General features: G+C 35.2%; 1 protein-coding gene across 1 annotated transcript in view; it reads left to right on the top strand.

Annotated features, from left to right (window-relative positions):
• The first annotated feature begins 626 nt into the window (after positions 1 to 626).
• LOC123869026 (C3 and PZP-like alpha-2-macroglobulin domain-containing protein 8) overlaps positions 627 to 9,098 on the top strand; it is a 234,718-nt gene continuing 226,246 nt past the window's right edge. The window contains exon 1 of the mRNA XM_045911747.1: positions 627 to 822. The gene's annotated coding sequence lies outside the window, so the exon portion shown is untranslated. The remainder of the gene's footprint in view (positions 823 to 9,098) is intronic.

Genomic DNA, 9,098 nt, shown 5'->3' with positions numbered 1-9,098 from the left:
GGACTGTTTATCTCCTTCCTATGATTTTAAAGGCTACGGAACTGGAGTGTGCTCTACTTCGAATTTGCGTTTTAAAATATTGCACTTGTGTCTTACAAATGAAATGGTTGCGTATCAAACTTGTACGGATTATTTCATGTTTGCACTTTTCATTCACTCGATAATCTAGTTTATTTCTTAAATTGTGCCACATAATATTATCACGTCTTATAACTAAAAGTAATTTATCCCGGCTCCCCTTAGTCAATAAAGCCAACAATCCTCAAGCAGAAGAAGCCCGGAATAATCTAGCCCAACCTGGAATAGTAATTTAGTTTCATATGAGTCTAGCACAATCTGCTTCAGCCTGATCCAATGGAAACCAATCTGCTCAATCCAACTGAGATCCACTAGATTTTTCTTCTTAGTAGTCAGCTCATCAATATAAAATTATACATGCTCCATTAATTCTGTTTAAAGACATGCGAAAAAAAATTAGAACTTTTACAAATGCAAAAACGAGAAATGTTACGCAACATACGCATTAACTCTACCAAAGCGAAGCATACTCCAGGCAGCACAGCATCGCTTCGATTGGCCGCGGATCCCCGCGTAGCTCGTAGCAACGTGAGGCTGTCGTACGGTAGACCTGCTACGGAGCAGACGTCTACGCCGTAGCGCATCCAGAGACCTTGACACGATTTAGCCCCGCCTGATACGAATTAGCAATCGCGAATTTAGCGTAATTATCAATAAAAATTATGACATTTAGCAATTATGATAAAACTGTAGTTCAATAGTGCTTGTTTTAGTGTTTGTGGACTTTTGCAACCGTGATATAAGGTGAGTGTTATAAAATATTTGTTTTCGCATAAGAAATCGATTAATTATAAGACGGGGTGTCTTCGAGAGGATCTAATTTTATTATACGCAAGTAAAGATTGATTGAACGTATTTGTATGAGTTCCAAAAATATTATTGGTGTCAATTTACTTGATTTCCTCTTATGTCATTCTATAATTTCGTTCCTAATCCACATTACGATATTTTTGTGAATTTATTATTATCAATACAAATAAGAATTTTAGCTACTTTTAATATAATGCATAAATATAGGAAAATAATATGAATTATGTAAGCAAGTCGTATACGATCATAAGGCGAACGTTTGTTAATTTAACCTTTCGTTAACATAACAGTTTTAATGAAGGGAAAAAGTAATGCATAAAATTTCACGGTCAAGTAGTGCACTCATACATGAACATGAATGCAGAATTATTCGTAAACTAGCTGATATCCGTGAATTCATCCGCATGCATTTAAATTTTTAAAATCCCGTGGGATCTCTTAGATTTTCCGGAATAGAAAGTAACCTTTGTATGTATAATGTCATTCTTCAGGTCTTTAGCTACATCAATGCAAACAATCAGGCCAATCCGTTGCTCCGTTGTAGGGAGATTGAAGGAAAACCAACAAACAAACACTCTTTCGCATAATAATTTATATTATTTTACTATAATTTAGATTATTAACTTTCAGAGAAAATATTCATTCGTAGATTACTTTCATATCGAGAAACAATGACTCGCTGCAGTCGTCTCGATGAGGCTAAAGATTTAATTTATTTTATTAAAGGTACATAATTTGTACTTGTAATCTTGTGACGCAAAAGATACAATATTTTAATATTATAATATTTAAAATACAATACAATACAAAAGTTTGAAATACAATATTTTAATATAATATTTGAACAGGTTAAATAAAAAATATACACAGAAAATGTAGCCGCGAACTCTTTCGGAATACGGATTTAACCTTTTGTTAAACATTTGCAAGAGTAATAAAGGAATGCAGCAAAAATGGTAACATATTTAAACATGTACGGAGAGGAATGTTTGTACTAGGAAAAGGGTCAAGGTAAGTTCTGTTTATTGCCGGGATATAGTTTTGAAATGGAGTGTATTTTATGCTAAAATATGCCGTAAGAGGGATCTTTTGTAAGGCTAAACCTCATTTAGAAAATGTAAATTCTAATATTTTTACTGAAGTATAATATTATGACATTATTGTATAGTAATTAGATAAGGCTAGCTTTAAGTTTTATTGTAATATTTTCAATAAAAAAAAAAAGTTCCTTGATGTATGTTATGACATGCTTTATACCCTTGAATGATTATTATACACTTCAATAGTTAACATATACGGAGAGGAATGTTTGCTAGAGGGGAAAATGGTCAAGGTAAATGCTGTTTCCTGCCGGGATGTAGTTTGATAATGAAGTGTGCTTTATGCTAGAATGGACCGAGAGGGGAATCTCTTGTTGAGCTAAACCTCATTTAGAAAATGTATATTGTAATATTGAAGTACATGTATATGTTTTATTGAAGTACATGTATGTCTAACATGCTTTATACACTTCGAAAGATAACAAGTTAGACTAAGCAATATATTGTAGTGGATTCAGGAGGCGCAATATTGTGGCGCGTGGAAGTCCTTACGAGACACCTATGACCAGCAATGGACGTCTATCGATTGTTGATGATGACAATGATGATATTGTAGGGAATAGTTTTTCTTATTACGACTTTTGTCTTTGATTGTGAAAGTCTTTGATTTTTCGGGATAAAAAGAAACCTATATCAGTTTCCAGGTCTTTACTATATCTGTACAAAAAATCACGCTGATCCGTTGCTCCGTTGTGACGCGATTGGAAAATAAACCAACAAACGACCACACTTTCGCATGGCCACATGGGTAGAAATGTTAAGTTCTAATAACCAAACATGAAATTATTATTATCATAATGTAATAATAATGTTGATAGCATAGTTGATATTATGTTATTATGAATTAGGATCTTAAGGAAAATGAAACAACTTTTTTTATACATACGTAAAAGTATCGTCCCGCAAGTTTACGTAATCAGAGAGAGCTGCGTGATCATTTGGAGAAAAACAAAAGGAAATATAGAAGGTCATATCTGGAGAGGAAATTGTTTTTGTAGCGCTCCCAACGTTTCTTATTTCATATGAGCTGTCGGTTCTTGTATAAAGAGTCTCAATAAAGGAAAATATATTCTTAACGACTTGTTTGTCTAATATATCCGAATTTCATATTTCTATGGTGGTATTACGTACATAATATATTTTGGGATATAAAACCATTTATTTATGAGCCTATATTGGTCGTTCACAATATGTTCATATATAATTTGTGTAATATTTATGTGTATGTTTGAATAATCTGCACGCCCGAAGTCCACCAATCCGTGACTGACCAGATGGTGCACTAATTTTTTTATTGTATGATAGGCTTGCGCTTGACGACAATCACACTTTAAAGAAAGCAATGATGAGGTCTAAGTTGGAGCACACTTGCCTTAAAGATGCCTTTTCACTCTTGCCTTGGAGGTATATACGTGGCAGGAAACACGGACGCCGGAAGGGTATATGGCCCAATCAGTTCTCATATCGATACAAGTTCTTAGTAGTGGATCGGCAATGGGTTGAGATGATGATGATGAGTATTATGTTTTCATAGAAAAGAAAGTAGGAATATCAAATTAAAATGTGACTGATAAATCTCTAAGTAATCTAGAAATACTTTCTTTAAAACTAATTTTTTATCTACGTTAAAAAAATGATGTGTGAGGCTGCCAAATTTAAATTCAATGTTTCATAATTTTTCTTCCACTAAAAAGAAGAGGAAAAAAACTTCGTGACCCTTTTAGTTAGAAAAATGGTAGGCAAGTAGCAAATCTTTTATTAAAACCAAACTCCCCGAACGTAAGTCTTTTGACCCAACGTAAAAAATTCACGATCATTCGGGAATAAACTTCGACCGATAAAGATATGGGACTTGCGCGAAAGGCCTTTGTTTGCCCTGACCCTAAGTAAGTTTGTAAGTTTTGTTTTCCTTACCAATTTAGAATAATAATGATGTGTATTTAGTACGCAAACTAAAACTAAAACAGAGCCTCGATAGCTCAACGGTTGAGGAGCGGACTGAATTTCGATGGTCGGCGGTTCAAACCCCACCCGTTGCACTATTGTCGTACCCACTCCTGGCACCAGCTTTACGCTTAATTGGAGGGGAAAGGGAGTATTAGTCATGATTAGCATGGCTAATATTCTTATTTAAAAAAAAATCTACTTAGTTCGTTCAACAGAATTTCACGAACTTTATCAATTGTATATTATATTCTGACTGAACTTATCAAAACGTGAATTCTAATATTTATCAAAATTATGGTACCAATAGTATGGTATCAATCAATACGCATAAAGTAGGCTTGTGAAAAACTTGTTTTTTATACATGCTGCCTCCTGAAACACAGTTTTCACTTCATCAGGAGGCAGGGCCTCACACCAAAGTCTGTAAATAATGTTCTGTTCAGATAATAAAGATTTATTTATTTATTTATTTATTTATAATTTTATACGGTTTTGAAATATGAACTCAAACGCAAAGGCATGCCTCTGAGATAACCGAGGATTGATACTGACAGATTTAGCACCAATGCATCTACTTAAATAAGCTTAAAAAACCATTTCGTTTTCGACTATGTGCTATGTACCTTGGATTATTTCAGACATAATATTGCTCATTGTAACTTTGGAAATTTTTGTCATGTTGAAGGAAAGACCTATCCCCATGCGTTGGTATGATCAGATCCGCAGCAGCGCCGCACTCTAAGACTCTACTAAATAGATCCAGATGGTAGAACATTGCGCGAGAAAAGGTATTTCGTGGCAAGGACCACGACCCTCAGCAATGAGGAATATGATTCAAGGAGAGAGAGAGAATTCGATTTCTATGAATTAACTTTGCTTTTGAATTTGGCTGCTTACTACATCAAACTTTTTTCATACCAAAATTATAGTTCGATAAAACTTGACCCACACCACATCATCTTGATAAATTGAATCAAAATTATCTGCTGAGGTACTTTAATTATCACACTAATATTATAAAGGCGAAAGTTTGTATGTGTGTGTGTGTGTGTGTATGTTTGTTACTCCTTCACGCATAAACTACTAAACCGATTTGGCTGAAATTTGGAATGGAGATAGATAATATCCTGGATTAGCACATAGGCTACTTTTTGTCCCGGAAAATCAAAAAGATCCCACGGGATTTTGAAAAACCTAAATCCTCGCGGGCGAAGTCGCAGGCATCGGCTAGTAATTATTATTAATGGTACATCAGAACATTGCAATGGATGAAAAAATGTGGCGTGAATAAACATGATCGTAATAATTAGTCCCGTGGTTTTTGCTAATAAATTATTGAAAGCTTTGAATTTTAATAAATTAGCGATTCATTAACCAAATCAACTGTTCATGTCTACTTCAATTTTGTAAAATTGAAGTAGACCTGAACATGAAGATGGAGGACTACAATTTTTACCCGACTGCGGCAATGCCAAAAGAAAGGGTTATGATTTTAGCAGTCTATGTATGTGTGTATGTATGTATGTATGTGGGTATGTATGTGGGTATGTATATTTGTATCCAGATTCTTTGTGTTTCACCGTAGCGCCTAAACTACTGGGCTGATTTTGATGAATGAGGTGTCAATCGATTCGTCGTAAAGATCCGGGTGGTGTAAGCTACATTTTATATGAAAAAAACTTGATCTAACGGGTAACATCCGTGAGAAAAGTGGGGGTCTCCAAAAATTTTTTTTGCTATTGTATCGAGTGGGATGTCAAATGAAAGAGGAAAAAAAATTGAGTTCATAATTGTAAATGTACTACAACATCAAAATATACCAAGCGACAGAAAAACAATTTTACTATAATATTTCAGCGTTTATTAAGACGATCGCAGTAGGGTTTTAGTTTTCAACTTTATTTAAAGTATAATAATGTTTGGAGGACTACAATTTTAATGGAATATTTTTAGAACGAGGATATTTGCTACAACGAATTGGACCACGAGAGCATAGTCCTCGTGCTGTAATCAGCTGAAGTACCATAGTGAGCATGAAAAATAAATCGTTAGTAATACGGCACGCCTGACATAGAGCTGCTACGGTTTCCCGTAGCTTGCTTCAATATTACATGCCATGAAACCAAGTTGTATAATACTAAACTAGCTATCCGCTCTGGCTTTCCATGGGTAGCTCATACACAGCGCACGCTTAGAAGCTCTGAAATGGGATGATTATTTTCGAATTAATTCGTAACTCGATGATACCCGCAACTTCGTCCCGTAGATTTAGGTCTTTTAATAATCCCGTGGGAACTCTTTGATTATCCGGGATAAACAACTGCCTATCTCAATTCCGGGATGCAAGTTACCTCTGAACTAAATTTCATCCAAATCGGTTATACTGTTGAGTCGTGAAAAGCTAGCACACAGTCAGACGGGTAGACAGACCGAGAGACGTAGACACACTTTCGCATTTATCATATTAGCAGGTAGGCAGGTAGCTTATTTTCATAAAATGTTCATATATTATAGCATGTAATCTACTTAGATATCCCTCTTTCTATTGATGAAAATCCGTAAAGTAGGTAGTTTCTGAGATTAGTCCTAACAAACACGAACTCAGCACGGTGGCAGACTAATCTATACATATAATAAAATTGTAGAAAAGTGGTGTCTGTACAATCGAAATATATAAAAAAAAAGTAATAGGGGTTGTTATTATATCGATGCCGAACCCGAAATTGTAATTAAATTTTTTTTTTGTCTGTTTGTCTGTGTGTTTGTGCACGCTAATATCAGAAACGGCTTATTCGATTTAGATACGGTTTTCATTAATATATTGTAGTAAGCTTCACTTAACATTTAATGTTTATTTCATGTCAATCGGTTCATAAATAAAAAACTTATGTCAATTTAAAGAATCACGGCGAACATTTTTAACGTACAGAGTACGAACTACACGCCTCGCGCCTGAGCGTCCGTAGCTATATAAAGCGCACTGATTCCACGCGAACGAAGTCGCGGGCACAGCTAGTTTATAATATGTAGTGATGATTAGTAGGTATTTGTCGCTTCTTACACCTTAGTAACATAATCAATCTCTAGTTTCACAATCCCAACCACAGTAGGTATACTAAAATGACTCAAACGAATTATAACTTTTGAGAAACGTTCATGTTAGATAGGTATCTCAAAATTATGAAATACGAACTTAACAAAGCAAATTATTTGAATGAACTGCTGAAAAGTTTAAGTACGATCTCTATGAATGCTTATAATACTTTGCCGGAAAGGCCATTGTGGTCACCGAAATATTACAATGAAATTAGTTTCCATTTTGTTTTAATGAACCGTTAATGTTTGTAGGTGCAAAATAAAATTTATCTTTTTACATGCCAAGATTATATGAACGATCGATGTCTAATTATTCTCTCAAGAGTTAACTGTTAAGAGTAAGCAGTTTTTCCTATTTATTTTAAACAGTAATTTACAGATTTGATGTAGGTGCTTGGATCTTTTTAGGAAACAATTGGCTCAGATTCTGTCTAATAGGCACAAGACTCAACCGTGTGTGAATCGAGTTCTTTCAACGTTAGCGTTATAAAATCTCATACTAAACATATAGAATACTTAAGTGTTTGGAATTACGTTATTTCTACAAAGAAAATGGCGCACATAAAACCTCAGAGACGACTTAGAAACGGCCCTCAAAGGGAACAAAAGCACTTAATTAATCTTTTTTAAGGACATGAAAGCGGATGAAGGAAGTATGCGATGTACTGAGAGCAAAATTGCCGCGAGCGGACCAAGCGGCGCAAAATTATTTCCCAAGAGTGCTTGGTTGTAAGCCTTCTTATTGGGAAACTGCACGAAAGCTGTCATTTACATTGTTAGAGCAGCAAGCGTTTTGATTGGCTGAATTGATGACATTTTTGCTGCAACAGTGCATTTTAGCCAATAGTGAGTAAAAAGTTATAAAGCTTCAGAGGTGATTGTGATCGTTTGTAGCTGTAAAGCTATACCTAATAATAAAATCCCTTACATTTGAGAAAAATTTGACGTATAATTTCTGTCTCCTGTATAACATTTTTTAAATCATTGCATGCAGTACTTGAGAAGAAATCCTAGCACGCTCCCTAATGCTTTCCATACTACTCGTTCTCATATGAATATTAACCAATCAAACTGGATGAAATTTTGGGAAGCGACCCGTGCACCCACCGGCTTTGCCCACTTGTGGGTGCAAGGGAAATTTGTATTTACCACCCACTGCGTTAGGGTTGGAACTAAATATAAAATTATGTCGATATTTATATTATCTATAAATAAATACGAAATAGTTGGCCGCAGGCATGTATTGGTTATTCTCGCTAGCTTTTCTTGTAAATAAGCAAGCTCAAGCTCGTTGTTACAGTTCCATTGACATTTCAATTTCACGACGAAACCAATAGCCAATCGCAAAATGGAAATCGCTAGTGAGAAAATGGAATGAGTAAGTTTTTAAAACTCAGAAAACTAACCTAAGTTTTCGCTTGTGATAACTTTTTCAGTACTAGTGTAACTAATGGTTAAATTGTGAGCGGGATTGCTAAAAGGCTTCATTTTGAGTTAAGGGTCGATTCACATTGATGGAGAGTTGAGGCGAAGCGTCTTTTTTATTTCGGTGAAAAGAGTATTAAGTTATGAAGATTCATAAGATTGAGATTAAATGTCAACAGTCTATGTAAAATTTTAGATTTTCGCTTTGATGGGCTTAGCATCAATGTGAATCGATCATAAGGCCCCATACACACCCAAACGCGAATGCTTCAAAATGTCTCATCAGAGTATCGTGTGAAAACAAAAAGCATATTATGGAGAACTCTTAGACGTGCATCTGAAAGTTCTCCATAAAGGTGTGTAAGTTTGCCAACCATCACTTGCCCAGCTTGTGGAATATGCCTAAGCCCTTCTAATTTTGAGAAGAGACCTGTGTTCAGTAGTGGGCCGGCGATGGGTTGATCATGATGACGTTTCTATTTTTTTTGTCTTTTGTAACTTGGGCCACCGCCGTTTGGAGCGTGTCTTGGTAACAATAGCGCTAGATAGCAAACAATTACTGCGTTTCCGTATACGGACCCTAATCTGGGTCGTCATTTGTACAGCATTATTCTCGTGCTGTAACATAACCGTCGAATTTGC

Source organism: Maniola jurtina, chromosome 10, assembly GCF_905333055.1.
Source record: "Maniola jurtina chromosome 10, ilManJurt1.1, whole genome shotgun sequence".
Lineage (NCBI taxonomy): Eukaryota > Metazoa > Arthropoda > Insecta > Lepidoptera > Nymphalidae > Maniola > Maniola jurtina.
Note: the sequence above shows the minus strand (reverse complement) of the source record. Positions and strands in the feature narration are given on the sequence as shown.